Genomic DNA, 17372 nt, shown 5'->3' with positions numbered 1-17372 from the left:
GCTTGTCCAAATGTGTGTTTGCATACCTCAAGCGACTCTGTTTGTGGCATGATGCTTAGGCCCAGAGTGAAGTCGGGTGTAATACTGCTGCTTAGCCAATCACTGGCCACAGTGATGTCCGGCTCGGCTAATGATTGGCTGATGTATGGCACAGTGTCATGCTGCATCTCAGAAAGAGGATTGCAGCTGGGGACCAGAACGGGACACCAGAGATACCAAGGGAGCACTGGAGGTAAATAAAGGTTTATATTTTTTAACCTCTTCAGGACATAGGGCGTATGGATACGCCCTGCATTCCGAGTCCTTAAGGACCGAGGGCGTAACCATAAGCCCGTGGGAATTCCGGTCCCCACCGCTAGCCGGTTGGGGACCGGAGCCGGATGCCTGCTGAAATCGTTCAGCAGGCATCCCGGCATATCGCCTAGGGGGGTCATTATGCCCCCCCATGTCGGCGATGGCCGCAGATCGCTGGACAATTCAGTCCAGCGATCTGCGGTGATTCCGGGTCAATCGGGTCTCCAGTGACAGCCATAGCCTGCAGGGGTGAGGTGGCACTGGTGCCACCTCAGGATCGCCCTGATTCGTCGGCCGGATTACCGGCCGACCAATCAGGGCGCCTGCTGCGGGTGTCACTCCCGCAACCCGCTCCGCCCCTCTTCCGGAGGACGTGAGCGGGACGTGCACCCCGGGAGCTGGGGACCACGATCCCCGGCGTCAATGTTGGGATCGGGGCCCCAGGAGCGGCGGCGGCGACGGGACTGACCTGTGTGCCGGCAGCAGTAGGAGGTGAGTGACAGCCTCCTGCTGTTGCTTAGCAACAGCTCCCAGCATGCAAAAAGGGCATGCTGGGAGCTGTAGTTATGCAATAGCAGGAGGCAGACCACCACAACTCCCAGAATTCCCTTATGGGCATGCTGGGACTTATGGTTTTGCAACAGCTGGAGGCAAATTTTTCTATGGAAAAGTGTACCTTCAGCTGTTGTATAACTACAACTCCCAGATTGCACAAACAGCTAAAGTGCATGCTGGGAGTTGTAGTGGTGCATCTGCTGGTTGCATAACTACAACTCCCAGCATGCCCGTTGGTTGTCGGTGACTGCTGAGAGTTGTAGTTTTGCAACAGCTGAAGGCACACTGATTGTGAAACTCAGAGTTTTTTTTTTTACCTAACTCAGTGTTTCACGACCGGTGTGCCTCCAGCTGTTGCAAACTACAACTCTCAGCAGTCAATGTACACCATGCACCGTACATGCTGGGAGTTGTAGTTTTGCAACAGCTGGAGGCACACTTGTTGTGAAACACTGAGTTAGGTCACAAACTCAGTGATACATAACCAGTGTGCCTACAGCTGTTGCAAAACTAAATCTCTCAGCATGTACAGTCTGTCAGCACATGCTGGGAGTTGTAGTTTTGCAACAGCTGGATGTTCCCCCGCCCCCGATACCCCCCCCCCTCAATGTGAACGTACAGGGTACACTCACATGGGCGGAGGTTTACAGTAAGTATCTGGCTGCAAGTTTGAGCTGCGGCAAATTTTCTGCCGCAGCTCAAACTGCCAGCGAGAAACTACTGTGAACCCCCGTCCGTGCAACTGTACCTTAAAAACACTACACTACACTAACAAAAAATAAAATACCCCTACACAGCCCCCCTCCCCTCCCCAATAAAAATGAAAAACGTCTGGTACGCCACTGTTTCCAAAACGGAGCCTCCAGCTGTTGCAAAACAACAACTCCCAGTATTGTCGGACAGCCGTTGACTGTCATGCTGGGAGTTTTGCAACAGCTGGAGGCACCCTGTTTGGGAATCACTGGCGTAGAATTCCCCTATGTTCACCCCTATACAAGTCCCTAATTTAGGCCTCAAATGCGCATGGCGCTCTCACTTTGGAGCCCTGTCGTATTTCAAGGCAACAGTTTAGGGCCACATATGGGGTATCGCCGTACTCGGGAGAAATTGTGTTACAAATTTTGGGGGGTATTTTCTGCTTTTACCCTTTTTAAAAATGTGAATTTTTTGGTAAAACAAGCATTTTAGGTAAAAAAATTTTTTTTTACATATGCAAAAGTCGTGAAACACCTGTGGGGTATAAAGGTTCACTTAACCCCTTGTTACGTTCCCCGAGGGGTCTAGTTTCCAAAATGGTATGCCATGTGTTTTTTTTTTTGCTGTCCTGGCACCATAGGGGCTTCCTAAATGCGGCATGCCCCCAGAGCAAAATTTGATTTCAAAAAGCCAAATGTGACTTCCGAGACCTGTAGTGAGCCAGCAGAGCACTTTTCACCCCCATATGGCATGTTTTCTGAATCGGGAGAAATTGGGCTTCAAATTTTTAGGGGTATTTTCTGTTATTACCCTTTTTAAAAATGTAAAATTTTTGGAAAAACGAGCATTTTAGGTAAAAAAAAATTTTTTTTACATATGCATAAGTCGTGAAACACCTGTGGGGTATAAATGCTCACTTTATGTTACATTCCCTGAGGGGTCTAGTTTCCAAAATGGTATGCCATGTGTTTTTTTTTTTTTTGCTGTCCTGGCACCATAAGGGCTTCCTAAATGCAACATGCCCCCCAAAAACCATTTCAGAAAAATGTACTCTCCAAAATCCCCTTGTCGCTCCTTCCCTTCTGAGCCCTCTACTGCGTCCGCCGAACACTTTACATAGACATATGAGGTATGTGCTTACTCGAGAGAAATTGGGCTACAATAACAAGTAACAACTTTCTCCTTTTACCGATTGTAAAAATTCAAAAATTGGGTCTACAAGAACATGTGAGTGTAAAAAATGAAGATTTTGAATTTTCTCCTTCACTTTGCTGCTATTCCTGTGAAACACCTAAAGGGTTAAAACGCTGACTGAATGTCATTTTGAATACTTTTGGGGGTGTAGTTTTTATAATGGGGTCATTTATGGGGTATTTCTAATATGAAGACCCTTCAAATCCACTTCAAACCTGAACTGGTCCCTGAAAAATATCGAGTTTGAAAATTTTGTGAAAAATTGGAAAATTGCTGCTGAACTTTGAAGCCCTCTGGTGTCTTCCAAAAGTAAAAACTTGTCAATTTTATGATGCAAACATAAAGTAGACATATTGTATATGTGAACCAAAAAAAAATGTATTTGTAATATCAATTTTCCTTACAAGCAGAAAGCTTCAAAGTTAGAAAAATGCAAAATTTTCAAATTTTTCATCAAATTTACGGATTTTTCACCAAGAAAGGATGCAAGTTACCACAAAAATTTACCACTATGTTAAAGTAGAATATGTCACGAAAAAACAATCTCGGAATCAGAATGATAACTAAAAGCATCCCAGAGTTATTAATGTTTAAAGTGACAGTGGTCAGATGTGCAAAAAACGCTCCGGTCCTTAAGGCCAAAATGGGCTTGGTCCTGAAAGGGTTAATCTGGAGAGTGGACATTGTTATAAATAAATAAAAAAAAACTTGATCCACAGGATTTTCTGCTGCAGTTTCAATGTAAACTAAATGACTGAGCACAGCTTCTAATCAGCAGTTACAAATCCTGCACATCAAATCTGTGTGGGATCCTGTATGTGTGAACGTACCCCAACTCTTTTCTGGTCCCCTAATCCCGTTTTTTTTTTTATTTATCCGATATATCAAACAAATAATCGACCAACTAATCAATTATGACAATAATCGTTAGTTGCTGCCCTAATGTATTTGTATATTTCTAGAGTATACAAACAAATAATAGAATAATAGTATATTTACAAGCAGCAGATTGATTGCAGAAGGGGAAGTCAATTCTCTATATTTAATTGTGGTTGTTTCTGCAGCATGCACATGGATTTCTACAAGTCTAGGTCAGATGAATGGGAAGCGCGTATAAATTGCTGCCATGTATACAAGAGCATGTAGGCTATAAAGCTCCATCTGGGCAATTCAATGTTCTGATTCACAGATAATTCTACATGCCAATCTAAACCTAAGAAAACAGAGATGGCCAAATGCACAGACATGCCATATGTATAGGTTTGGGCTTCAATTAGAACTAGGTAAGGGAAAAAATATAAAAGATTGAGCATTTTCCACTAAATTTATAGAACCGAAAACCCTCACAAACTGCACGTATATTATTAACCCCTTATGGATATAGTGTGTTTTGACCTGCAGGCCAATTAGTGTTTTTTGTTTTTTCCTCTTCTAAGAGCTATATTCCTTTTATTTTTCCATCCACAGAGCTATATGAGAGCTTGTTTTTTGTGCCACAATTGTACACTTGGAACAATTGAACACTAAGATAACACATCCTAGATCTGAATGAATGAACTAATCGTATGAAATACTTTGTATGGCTATTCTGTGGGTCAATACAATTAAAACGATACCAATTTTTATACGGTTATTTAATTATTTTTTTAAAGAAACAAACAATTTTGGCCTTAAGGACACAGCAAGCTTCATTTTTGCAAAATAATTTTTTCCTCCTCGCCTTCTAAAAGCCATATCTATTTTTTCATCCACAGACCCATATATGGCTTTGTTTTTTGTGCAACCAATTGTCATTTTTACTGACAACTTTCAACGTACCACAAAATGTATGGAGCAACCAAAAACCTGCAAATTTACAAGGTTTCGTTTGTACTCAGTGCACTTTACGGTAAAACTGATATGTTTTCTTTATTCTGTGGTCAATACGATCAAAATAATGGTAATGTTTACATGCTTTATTATTATTGTACTACTTTAAAAAAATAAATACATTTTTAACCACTTAAGGACCTAGGGCGTATGGATACGCCTTGACGTCCTGGTACTTAAGGAACCAGGGCGTATCCATACGCCCGTGGGAATTTCGGGGTGGGGGTGACTGCTGATATCAATCAGAAGGCACCCCGTGCAAATGCCCAGGGGGGTCATCGGACCCACCCCCGTCGGCGATCGGCGCAAATCGCAAGTGAATTCACACTTGCGATTTGCGCCGATTCCGGGTCATACGGGTCTATTGTGACCCGGTATAGAATGGGGATCGCGGTTGTTTAAGACACCCACGATCCCCCTGTAGGCATTGGAGTGAGGTGGCAGGGTTGCCACCCCTCCTATCCCTGCTATTGGTCTGCTATTGATCGTCAGAGGTGACGACCAATAGCAGATCGGGGGCGGGGGGGGGGTTAACTTTCGTTTTCCCCGTCCTGCCCACCCACAATAGGCGGGGCAGAACGGGGAACCGAAGGGGACCGGGCGCCGACGTCCACTTACCCGTCCGGAGGCTGCGGCAACGTTGATCGGCTGGCGGCGTCACGTGCGTCTGAAGAGGACGGCTGCCGGGATCCTACGGAAGCCGGTAAGTTGATCTGGAAGGCTACAGTCTGAGACCGTGGTCCCTAACTGTAGCCCTCCAGATGTTGCAAAACTACAACTCCCAGCATGCCCAGACAGCTGTTTGGGCATGCTGGGAGTTGTAGTTTTGCAACAGCTGGAGGGCTGCAGTTTGAGACCACTATACAGTGGTCTCTAAACTATATCCCTCCAGATGTTGCAAAACTACAACTCCCAGCATGCCCAGATAGCTGTTTGGGCATGCTGGAATATGTAGTTTTGCAACAGCTGGAGAGCTGCAGTTTGAGACCACTATACATTGGTCTCTAAACTATATCCCTCCAGATGTTGCAAAACTACAACATAGCTTTTTGTTGTCTGGGCATGCTGGGAGTTGTAGTTTTGCAACATCTGGAGGTCCACAGTTTGGAGATCACTGTGCAGTGGTCTAAAAACTGTAGCTCTCCAGATGTTGCAAAACTGCAATTCCCAGCATGCCCAGAAAGCAAACAGCTGTCTCGGCATGCTGGGAGTTGTAGTTGGGTACCTCCAGCTGTTGCATAACTACATCTCCCAGCATGCCCTTCGGTGATTAGTACATGCTGGGAGTTGTAGTTTTGCAACAGCTGGAGGCACACTGGTTGGAAAATATTGAGTTAGGTAACAGAACCTAACTGAAGGTTTTCCAACCAGTGTGCCTCCAGCTGTTGCAAAAGTACAACTCCCAGCATGCACGGTCTGTCAGTACATGCTGGGAGTTGTAGTTTTGAAACAGCTGGAGGTTTGCCCCCCCCCCATGTGAACGTACAGGGTACATTCACACAGGCAGGTTTACAGTAAATTTCCTGCTTGAAGTTTGGGCTGCGGGAAATTCACCGTAACCCGCCAGTGTGAATGTACCCTAAAAACACTAAACTACACTACCACATAATAAAGGGTAAAACACAACATATACACCCCTTACACTGCCCCCCCCCCCCCCAATAAACAATTTAAAACGTCTTGTACGGCAGGGTTTCCAAAACTGAGCCTCCAGCTGTTGCAAAACAACAACTCCCAGCATTTCTGGACAGCCACTGACTGTCCAGGCATGCTGGGAGTTTAGCAACAGCTGGAGGCACCCTGTTTGGGAATCACTGGCGTAGAATACCCCTATGTCCACCCCTATGCAATCCTTAATTTAGTCCTCAAATGCGCATGGTGCTCTCTTACTTCAGAGCCCTGTCGTATTTCAAGGAAACAGTTTAGGGCCATATAGGGGGTATCGCCGTACTCAGGAGAAATTGCACTACAAATTTTGGGGGTCTTTTTTTCCTTTTACCGCTTGTGAAAAGGAAAAGTTGGGGGCTACACCAGCCTGTTAGTGTAAAAAAAAAAATATAAAATGTTACACTAACATGCTGGTGTTGCCCCATACTTTCTATTTCCACAAGCAGTAAAAGGAAAAAAAGACCCCCAAAATTTGTAACGCAATTTCTCCTGACTACGGAAATACCCCAGATGTGGGCGTAAAATGCTCTGCGGACACACAACAAGGCTCAGGAGTGAGAGCGCACCATGTACATTTGAGGCCTAAATTGGTGATTTGCACAGGGGTGACTGATTTTACAGCGGTTCTGACAAACGCAAAAATAAATAAATACCCACATGTGACCCCATTTTGGAAACTACACCCCTCACCGAACGTGACAAGGGGTATAGTGAGCCTGAACACCCCACAGGTGTTTGACGAATTTTCATTAAAGTTGGATGGGAAAATTAAAAAAAATCTATTTTTTCACTAAAATGCTGGTGTTACTCTAAATTTTTCATTTTCACAAGGGAAAATAGGAAAAAAGCCCCCCAAATTTGTAACCCCATCTCTTCTGAGAAATAACATACCCCATATGTGAATTTAAAGTGCTCTGCGGGCGAACTACAATGCTCAGAAGAGAAGGTGCGCCATTGGGATTTTGTACAGAAAATTTGTCCGGAATTGAAGGCCACATGTGTTTACAAAGCCCCAATAGTGCCAGAACAATGGACCCCCGACACAAGTGACCCCATTTTGGAAACTACACCCCTCACGTAATGTAATAAGGGGTACAGTGAGCATTTACGCCCCACAGGTGTCTGACAGATTTTTGGAACAGTGGTCCATAAAAATTAAATTTTTCATTTGCACAGCCCATTGTTCCAAAGATCTGTGGGGTGTAAATACTCACTGCACCCCTTATTAAATTCTGTGAGGGGTGTAGATTCCAAAATGGGGTCACATGTGGGGGGGTCCACTGTTCTGGCACCACGGGGGGCTTTGTAAACGCACATGGCCCCTGACTACCATTCCAAACTAATTCTCTTTCCAAAAGCTCAATGGCGCTCCTCCTCTTCTGAGCATTGTAGTTCGCCAGCAGAGCATTTCACGTCCTAACATGGGGTATTTCCATACTCAGAAGAAATGGGGTTACAAATTTTGGGGGTCATTTTCTCCTATTACCCTTGTAAAAATGTAAAATTTAGGGGAAAAACTGCATTTTAGTAAAAAAAAAAATTTTTTTTCATTTACACATCGTCAAACACCTGTGGGGTGTTAAGGCTCAGCAGACCCCTTGTTACGTTCCTTGAGGGGTGTAGTTTCCAAATTAGTATGCCATGTGGGTATTTTTTGCTGTTCTGGCACCACAGGGGCTTCCTAAATGCGACATGCCCCCAAAAAACCATTTCAGCAAAAGTTGCTTTCAAAAAGCCAAATGTGACTCCTTCTCTTCTGAGCATTGTAGTTCGCCCGCAAAGCATTTTACGTCCTAACATGGGGTATTTCCATACTCAGAAGAGATGGGGTTACAAATCTGGGGGGGCATTTTCTCCCATTACCCTTTGTAAAAATGGTAAATTTGGGGGAAAAACTGCACTTTAGTGAAAATATTTTTTTTTTTCATTTACACATCCGACTTTAACGAAAAGTCGTCAAACACCTGTGGGGTGTTAAGGTTCACTGGACCCCTTGTTACGTGCCTTGAGGGGTCTAGTTTCCAAAATGGTATGCCATGTCTGTGTTTTCTGCTGTTCTGGCACCATAGGGGCTTCCTAAATGTGACATGCCCCCCAAAAACCATTTTAGCAAAATTCCCTCTCCAAAATCCCATTGTCGCTCCTTCCCTTCTGAGCCCTCTAGTGCACCCGCCGAACACTTGACATACACATATGAGGTATTTCCTTACTCGAGAGAAATTGGGTTACAAATTTTGGGGGGATTTTTCATCTATTACCCCTTGTAAAAATTCAAAAACTGGGTCTACAAGAACATGCGAGTGTAAAAAATGAAGATTTTGAATTTTCTCCTTCACTTTGCTGCTATTCCTGTGAAACACCTAAAGGGTTAACACACTTACTGAATGTCATTTTGAATACTTTGAGGGGTGCAGTTTTTATAATGGGGTCATTTGTGGGGTATTTCTAATATGAAGGCCCTTCAAATCCACTTCAAAACTGAACTGGTCCCTGAAAAATTCTGATTTTGAAAATTTTGTGAAAAATTGGAAAATTGCTGCTGAACTTTGAAGCCCTCTGATGTCTTCCAAAAGTAAAAACATGTTAATTTTATGATGCAAACATAAAGTAGACATATTGTATATGTGAATCAATGTATAATTTATTTGGAATATCCATTTTCCTTACAAGCAGTGAGCTTCAAAGTTAAAAAAATGCTAAATTTTCAATTTTTTCATCAAATTTTGGAATTTTTCACCAAGAAATGATGCAAGTATCGACAAAATTTTACCACTAACATAAAGTAGAATATGTCACGAAAAAACAATCTCGGAATCAGAATGAAAGGTAAAAGCATCCCAGAGTTATTAATGCTTGAAGTGACAGTGGTCAGATGTTCAAAAAATGGCCGGGTCCTTAAGGTATATTTGGGTAGGGTCCTTAAGGGGTTAAACCCTTAACCCCTGATGGCTGGGTTCAAACTGTGGAATTTCCGGGCAGAATTTCTGCCGGAGATCGAGGCGGCGGCACTAGGACTGCACGGACTACATTGCCGTCCCCATAGATGGCAATGCATTTCTGAGCAGATCTCCCAAAAGATCCACCCAGAAATGCACTGTAGTCTATGGGGGCAGCAATGCAGTCTGCTTGGTCCTTTTGCCGCCGGCTCGATCTGCGGCAGAAATCCTGCCCAGAAATTCTGCAGTGTGAACCCAGCCTTATGGACACATCCCATTTTGACCTTAAGCAGGTAGTAGTCGAGCAAAAAACCTTGAAGTGGCACTGCTGGTTCCAAAGATAAATGTAGCAAACCAAAGCCAGAGATGTAGAAGGTTTATAAATAACAAATAAAAACAATAAAAAAGGATTACGCGTTTCAGGGGAGCCATCCCCATCCTCAGATCAGTATGTATGCAATCCTCCTGGATCTTTCACTAGGTACACACGCACAGCACCTACAGATAATGCCGACCTCGTTGGTAACTTGCGGTGCTCCGGGCCAGATCGCTTTTGTCCAGTAATATGGATCGTGATTGCCGCTACTCTGGGATGATCGAGCAGACCTCCTGGTTCTTGCACACGACACCCTGCTTATAACGGCGAAGTGAGCAGGCCTATAAGAAATGACCGTAGACGCACTGAGGGAATCCGTACATATTAAATGTCACTGGGGTCCGATAGCTTCTGCATCAGTTAGTCTATGTACAGCGTTCTTGTGTTAGCACAGAGCACCAGGAAGAGACTCACATGTGGACAGGTTTTGGATAGTGATAAGACATGATAGCAAAAATGGTAAAATTGCTGATAAATTAGACATGTTTCGAGGCCACCATAGGAATCTTCCTCAGTAGAGTCAGCAATGCAAAAAACTAGTTTGCATTGCTGACATTAGTTTTTTGCATTGCTGACTTTACTGAGGAAGATTCCTATGGTGGAATAGAAACATGTCTAATTTATCAGAAATTTTACCATTTACCTCAAGCACAAACAACAGGCAGTCACATTATTTAATCTTAAGCAAATCATGAAGTAAAAGAAATAAGTTGTTCATGTTGCAGCTAATCTTAAACTCCTTGGGGATGGAGGGCGTATGCATACGCCCTCGCGTCCCGTCACTTAAAGGAGAACTCCAGACCATAAAAATTGTCCCCCATAGTGCCGGCAGTAAAAAAAAATAAAGATGTACATACATTCCTCCGCTCCCCTGGGGCCTCCGGTAACCGTCTCCGGTCTCCGCCGCAATCCACTTCCTGGTTGCCGGTGGTCGGATGAATCAGCCAATCACAGTCCGACTCGGCCGGCGATAGGCTGAGCGGCAGTGTGATGTTTTCAGCCCAGGCCGCAGGTGCCGCTGTAGTGAAGAATTTTGTGTCCTGAACCGTTTTCACACTGCCGCTCAGCCTATCGCCGGCCGAGTCGGACTGTGCTGCGGCTGGTGATTGGCTGATTCATCCAACCACCGGCAACCAGGAAGTGGATTGCAGCGGAGACCGGAGACGGTTACCAGAGGCCCCGGGGGAGCGGAGGAAGGTATGTACATCTTTATTTTTTTACTGCCGGCACTATGGGGGACAATTTTTATTGTCTGGAGTTCTCCTTTAAGGACGGAGGGCGCATCCATACGCCCTCGGCATTTCCGATCACTGCCGCTCGCCAGGCGGTGATCAGACCGGATGACTGCTGATATCTATCAGCAAGCATCCCATGGCAATGCCTAGGGGGGGTCCTGAGACACCCCCATGTCGGCGATTGCGGCAAATCGCTGGTCAATTCAGACCAGCGATTTGCCCGCGATCCGGGCCATTCGGGTCACTGGTGACCCAATCGCCCGGAAAATAAGAATGATCGGAGCTCCGACCATCCTAAAGGATAGGAGCAAGGTGGCAGTGTTGCCACCCCCTCCTATCCCCTGCCATTGGTCGGTCAGGCTGACCACCAATGGCAGGAGGGGGGCGGGGGGGTTAGAGTTCATTTCCCCCGCTCTGGACACCGATCGGAAGTCGGTACAGAGCGGGGGAACACGGGCGGCGAGGGAGGGAACATGGCCCGACTTACCCGGACCAGTGGAGGCGGCGGAGGCGGCATCCACGAGCAGCGGCGGCAGCAGGAGGAGCGGCGGCTGGAAAGTGCGGCAGAGAAGGCTGCAGTGAAGATCGCGGTAAGTGATCTTCACTGTGGCCTTCTAAAAGCTGCAAAACTACAACTCCCAGCATGACCACACAGCCAAAGGCTGTCTGGGCATGCTGGGTGTTGTAGTTTTGAAACATCTGGAGGGTCAAAGTTTGGAGACCACTGTGTAGTGGTCTCTAAAGTGTGGTCCTCCAGATGTTGCCAAACTACAACTTTCAGCATGCACTGACTGTCTGGGCATGCTGGGAGTTGTATTTTTGCAACATCTGAAGAGGCACAGTCTGGAGACCACTATAATGTGGTCTCTAAACTGTAGCCCTCCAGATGTTGCAAAACTACAATTCCCAGCATGGCCAGACAGTCAGGGATGCTGGGCATGTAGTTCTGCAATATCTGGCCATTCATATGTTGCAGAACTACAAATCCCAGCATGCCTGGACAGTCTGGGCATGCCTGGAGTTGTAGTTTTGCAACATCTGGAGGGCTACAGTTTGGAGACCACTACTTAGCGGTCTCCAAACTGTTCTTCCCCAGTTGTTGCATAACTACAATTCCCAGCATGGCCAGACAGTCAGGGATGCTGGGCATGTAGTTCTGCAATATCTGGCCCTTCATATGTTGTAGAACTACAACTCCCAGCATGCCTGGACAGTCTGGGCATGCTTGGAGTTGTAGGTTTGCAACATCTGGAGGGCTACAGTTTGGAGACCACTACTTAGCGGTCTCCAAACTTTTCTTCCCCAGTTGTTGCATAACTACAACTCCTAGCATGCCCAGATTGTCCAGGCATGCTGGGAGTTGTAGTTATGCAACATCTGAAGGGCCAGATATTGCAGAACTACATGCCAAGCATCCCTGACTGTCTGGCCATGCTGGGAATTGTAGTTTTGCAACAGCTGTAGGCACACTGGTTGGGAAACACTGTGATAGAGTCTGTTTCCTAACTCAGTGATTCCAACCCGTGTGCCTACAGCTGTTGCAAAACTACAACTCTCAGAATGCACTGACAGGCCATACATGCTGGGAGTTGTAGTTTTGCAACAGCTGGAGGCACATTGGTTGGAATCACTGAGCTAGAGTCTGTTTTCTAACTCAGTGGTTCCCCACGAGTGTGTCTAGAGCTGTTGTAAAACTACAAATACCAGCATGTACGGTCTGTCAGTGAATTCTGGGAGTTGTAGTTTTGTAACAGCTGAAGGTTTGGGGTGCCTCCACCATGTGAATGTACAGGATACATTCACATGGGCGGGTTTACAGTGGGTTTCCTTCAGCGGAAAACTTACTGTGAATGTACCCTAAAAACACTACACTACACTACCAAATAATAAAAAGTAAAACACTACATATACACCCCCTTACACGCACCCCCCCCCCCCAAATAAAAATTTAAAAAGTCACATACGGCAGTGTTTCCTAAAGGGAGCCTCCAGCTGTTGCAAAACCACAACTTCCAGTATTGCCGGACAGCCATAGACTGTCCTGGCAGGCTGGGAGTCTTGCAACAGCTGGAGGCACCCTTTTTGGGAAACACTGCTGTAGGGTTTTACTGTAGGTAACCGGGTCCGCCCGTATATAAATACCCCATATGTGGAAGTAAAGTGCTCTGCGGGCGAACTACAATGCTCAGAAGAGAAGGAGCACCATTGGGCTTTTTGAGAGAGAATTAGGCTGGAATTGAAGGCTATGTGTGTTTACAAAGCCCCCATGGTGCCAGAACAGTGGACCCCCTCCATATGTGATCCCATTTTGGAAACTACACTTCTCACAGTGAGCATCTACGCCCCACAGGGGTCTGACAGATTTTTTGAACAGTCGTCCGTAAAAATGAAAAATTTTATTTTTCATTTGCACAGCCCACTGTTCCAAAGATCTGTCAAATGCCAGTGGGGTATAAATGCTCACTGCACCCATTATTAAGTTATGTGAGGGGTGTAGTTTACAAAATACAATGCCATGTGTTTTTTCTTACTGTTCTGGCATCATGGGGGCTTCCTAAATGCGACATGCGCCCAAAAAACATTTCAGCAAAATTCGCTCTCCAAAAGCCCAATGTTGCTCCTTCTCTTCTGAGCCCTCTAGTGCACCCGCAGATCACTTTACATACACATATGAGGTATTTCCTTACTCGAGAGAAATGGGGTTACAAATTTTGTGGGGCATTTTCTCCAATTACTCCTTGTGAAAATGAAAAGTTTTGGGTAACACCAGCATTTCAGTGTTAAAAATGGAATTTTTCATTTTCACGTCCCATTTTAACGAAAGTTCGTCAATCACCTGTGGGGTGTTAAGGCTCACTGTACCCCTTGTTACGTTCCTTGAGGGGTGTAGTTTCCAAAATAGTATGCCATGTGGGTATTTTGTGCTGTTCTGGCACCATAGGGGCTTCCTAAATGCCACATGCCCCCCAAAAACCATTTCAGCAAAATTTGCTTTCCTAAAGCCAAATGTGACTCCTTCTCTTCTGAGCATTGTAGTTCACCCGCAGAGCAATTTACGCCCTAACATGGGGTATTTTGAATTTTCTCCTCCACTTTGCTGCTATTCCTGTGAAACACCTAAAGGGTTAACAAACTTTCTGAATGTCATTTTGAATACTTTGAGGGGTGCAGTTTTTATAATGGGGTGATTTATGGGGTATTTCTAATCTGAAGGCCCTTCAAATCCCCTTCAAAACTGAACTGGTCCCTGAAAAATTCCGATTTAGAAAAGTTTGTGAAAAATTGGAAAATTGCTGCTGAACTTTGAAGCCCTGTCTGATGTCTTCCAAAAGTAAAAACATGTCAACTTTATGATGCAAACATTAAGTAGACATATTGTATTTGTGAATCAATATACCATTTATTTGGAATGTCCGTTTTCCTTACAAGCAGATGGCTTCAAAGTTCGAAAAATGCTAAATTTTCAATTTTTTCATCAAATTTTGGAATTTTTTACCAAGAAATGATGCAAGTATCGACAAAAATGTACCACTAACATGAAGTAGAATATGTCACGAAAAAACTATCTCAGAATCAGAATGAAAGGAAAAAGCATCCTAGAGTTATTAATGCTTAAAGTGACAGTGGTCAGAATTGCAAAAAATGCTCCCAAGGACCAGAGCATTTTTTGCAATTCTGACTCCTGTCACTTTAGGCATTAATAACTCTGGGATGCTTGTACTTATGAATTTGATTCAGAAATTTTTTTCTTTGTGACATATTCTACTTTATGAAAGTGGTAAATTTCCGTCGATACTTGCATCATTTCTTGGTGAAAAAATTCCAAAATTTCATGAAAAATGAAAACATTTTGCAATTTTTATAAATTTGAAGCTCTCTGCTTGTAAGGAAAATAGACATACCAAATAAATTATATTTTGATTCACATATATAATATATCTACTTTATGTTGTGAGTGCTTCAAAGTTCAGCAGCAATTTTCCAATTTTTCAAGTACATTTCAAAATCTGAATTTTTCAGGGACCTGTTCAGTTTTGAAGTGAATTTGAGGATCTTTATGTTAGGAATACCCCATAATGGACCTCATTATGAAAACTGCACCCCTCAACGTATTCAAAATGACATTCAGAAAGTTTGTTAACCATTTAGGTGTTTCACAGGAATAGCAGCAAAGTAAAGGCGAAAATTCAAAATGTTCATTTTTTACACTAACATATTCTTGTAGACCCATATTTTTTTCTTTTTACAAGGGGTAAAAGGAGAAAAAGCCCCCCAAAATATGTAACCCAATTTCTCTTGAGTAAGGAAATACTTCATATGTGGATGTAAAGTGCTTTTCGGCTGCAATAGAGGGCTCAGAAGGGAAGGAGCGACAATGGGATTTTGGAGAGCGAATTTTGCTGAAATGGTTTTCGGGGGGCATGTCGCATTTAGGAAGCCCCTATGGTGCCAGAACAGCGAAAAACACCCCACATGGCATACTATTTGGGATACTACACCCTTTAAGGAATGTAACAAGTGGTACAGTGAGCCTTAACACCCCACAGGTGTTTGACGAATTTTCAATAAAGTTGGATGGGAAAATTAAAAATTAAATTTTTTTCACTAAAATGCTGATGTTACCCCAAATGTTTAATTTTCACAAGGGGTAATAGGTGAAAATGTCCCCCAAAATTTTAAACACCATTTCTCTCGAGTAAGGAAATATCTCACATGTGGATGTTAAGTGATCTGCACTAGAGGGCTCAGAAGGGGAGTAGCGACATTGAGCTTTTGGAAAGCGAATTTTGCTGAAATGGTTTTTGGGGGGCATGTCTCATTTAGGAAGCACCCATGGTGCCAGAACAGCGAAAAACACCCTATACGGTATACTATTTGGGAAACTACACCCCTCAAGGAATTTAACAAGGGGTGCAGTGAGCATTTACACCCCACTGGCATTTGACAGATCTTTGTAACAGTGTGGGCTGTGCTAATGAAAAATTACATTCTTCATTTTCACAGACCACTGTTTCAAAAATCTGTCAGTCACCTGTGGGGTGTTAAGGCGCACTATACCCCTTGTTACGTTCCGTGAGGGGTGTAGTTTCCAAAATGGGGTCACATGTGGGTATTTATTTATTTTGCGTTTATGTAAAAACCGCTGTAACTAGCAGCAAATCACCAGTTTAGGCCTCAAATGTACATGGTGCGCTCTCACTCCTGAACCTTGATGTGCGCCCGCAGAGCATTTTACGCCCACATATGGGGTATTTTCGTACTTGGGAGAAATTGCGTTACAAATTTTGGGGGTCTTTCTTTCCTTTTACCTCTTATGAAAATGAAAAGTATGGGGTAACACCAGCATGTTAGAGTAAAACATTTTTTTATTTTTACACTAAAATGCTGGTGTAGACCCCAACTTAGACCTACCTTTTCATAAGGGGTAAAAGGACAAAAAGCCCCCCACAATTTATAGTGCAATTTCTCCCGAGTACGGAGATACCCCATGTGTGGCACTAAACTGTTGAAACTGTTGCCTTGAAATACGACAGGGCTCCAAAGTGAGGGCGCATTTGAGGCCTAAATTAGGGATCTTCGTAGGGGTGTACCCGGATGGAAGAGTTACACTTGCCTCCTCCACCAAAAATACTGTACATCAGTTTTCCCCAAACAGGGTGCCTCCAGCTGTTGCAAAACTCCCAACATGCCTGGACAGTCAATGGCTTTCTGGCAATACTTGGAGTTGTTATTTTGCAACAGCTGGAGGCTCCGTTTTGGAAAAACTGACGTTTTAAATTTTTATTGGGGGGGGGGTGGCAACAGTGTAAGGGTGTAGTGTATATGTAGTGTTTTACTCTTTATTATGAGGTAGTGTAGTGTTTTTATGGTACAATAACACGGGCGGAGGTTTACAGTTAGTTTCCCGCTACAGCGGAAAATTTGCCGCATCTCAAACTTGAAGCGGGAAACTTGCTGTAGACCCCCGCCCTTGTGAATGTACCCTATACAGACCTGTGCATGCTGGGAGTTGTAGTTATGCACCAGCTGGAGGCACACTGGTTGGGATTGGGAAACACTGAGTTAGGTAACGGACTATCGCAGTGTTTCTGCACCACTGTGTTTCCTAACTCAGTGTTTCCCAAGCAGTGTGCCTCCAGATGTTGCAAAACTACAACTCCCAGCATGCATGGTCTGTCAGTGCATGCTGGGAGTTATAGTTTTGAAACAGCAGGAGGCACACAGGTTGGGAAACACTGAGTTAGGAAACAGACAATGTTTCCCAACCAATTCGCCTCCAGTTGTTGCAATACTACAACTCCCAGTATGCCCAGACAGCCGAAGGGCATGTTGGGAGTTGTAGTAATGCAACAACTGGAGGAGAACAGTTTGGAGACCACTGTGTAGTGGTCTCCAAACTGTAGCCCTTCAGATGTTGCAAAACTTCAACTCCAAGCATGCCCAGACGGCCCAAGAATGCTGGGAGCTGTAGTTCGGCAACATCTGAAGGACCAGATGTTGCTGAACTACAACTCCCAGCATGTCTGGACAGTCTCGACAAGCTTTGAA

At 44.3% G+C, this 17372-nt stretch overlaps 2 protein-coding genes across 14 annotated transcripts in view; one reads left to right on the top strand and one right to left on the bottom strand.

The window, feature by feature from the left end:
* LOC130284639 (uncharacterized) overlaps nt 1–17372 on the top strand; it is a 271577-nt gene that overhangs the window by 181985 nt on the left and 72220 nt on the right. The window contains exon 1 of one of the 6 annotated variants that reach the window (XM_056535185.1): nt 4588–4627. The exons of the other annotated variants lie outside the window; for them this stretch is intronic. The gene's annotated coding sequence lies outside the window, so the exon portion shown is untranslated. Of the gene's footprint in view, nt 1–4587; nt 4628–17372 lie in introns of those variants that run through there. 6 annotated transcript variants of the gene reach the window in all.
* Nucleotides 1–17372, bottom strand: part of GULP1 (GULP PTB domain containing engulfment adaptor 1) — a 1103506-nt gene that overhangs the window by 1043527 nt on the left and 42607 nt on the right. The gene's annotated exons all lie outside the window — the stretch shown is intronic.

Source organism: Hyla sarda, chromosome 8 (genome assembly GCF_029499605.1).
Source record: "Hyla sarda isolate aHylSar1 chromosome 8, aHylSar1.hap1, whole genome shotgun sequence".
Taxonomy (NCBI): Eukaryota; Metazoa; Chordata; class Amphibia; order Anura; family Hylidae; genus Hyla; species Hyla sarda.
Note: the sequence above shows the minus strand (reverse complement) of the source record. Positions and strands in the feature narration are given on the sequence as shown.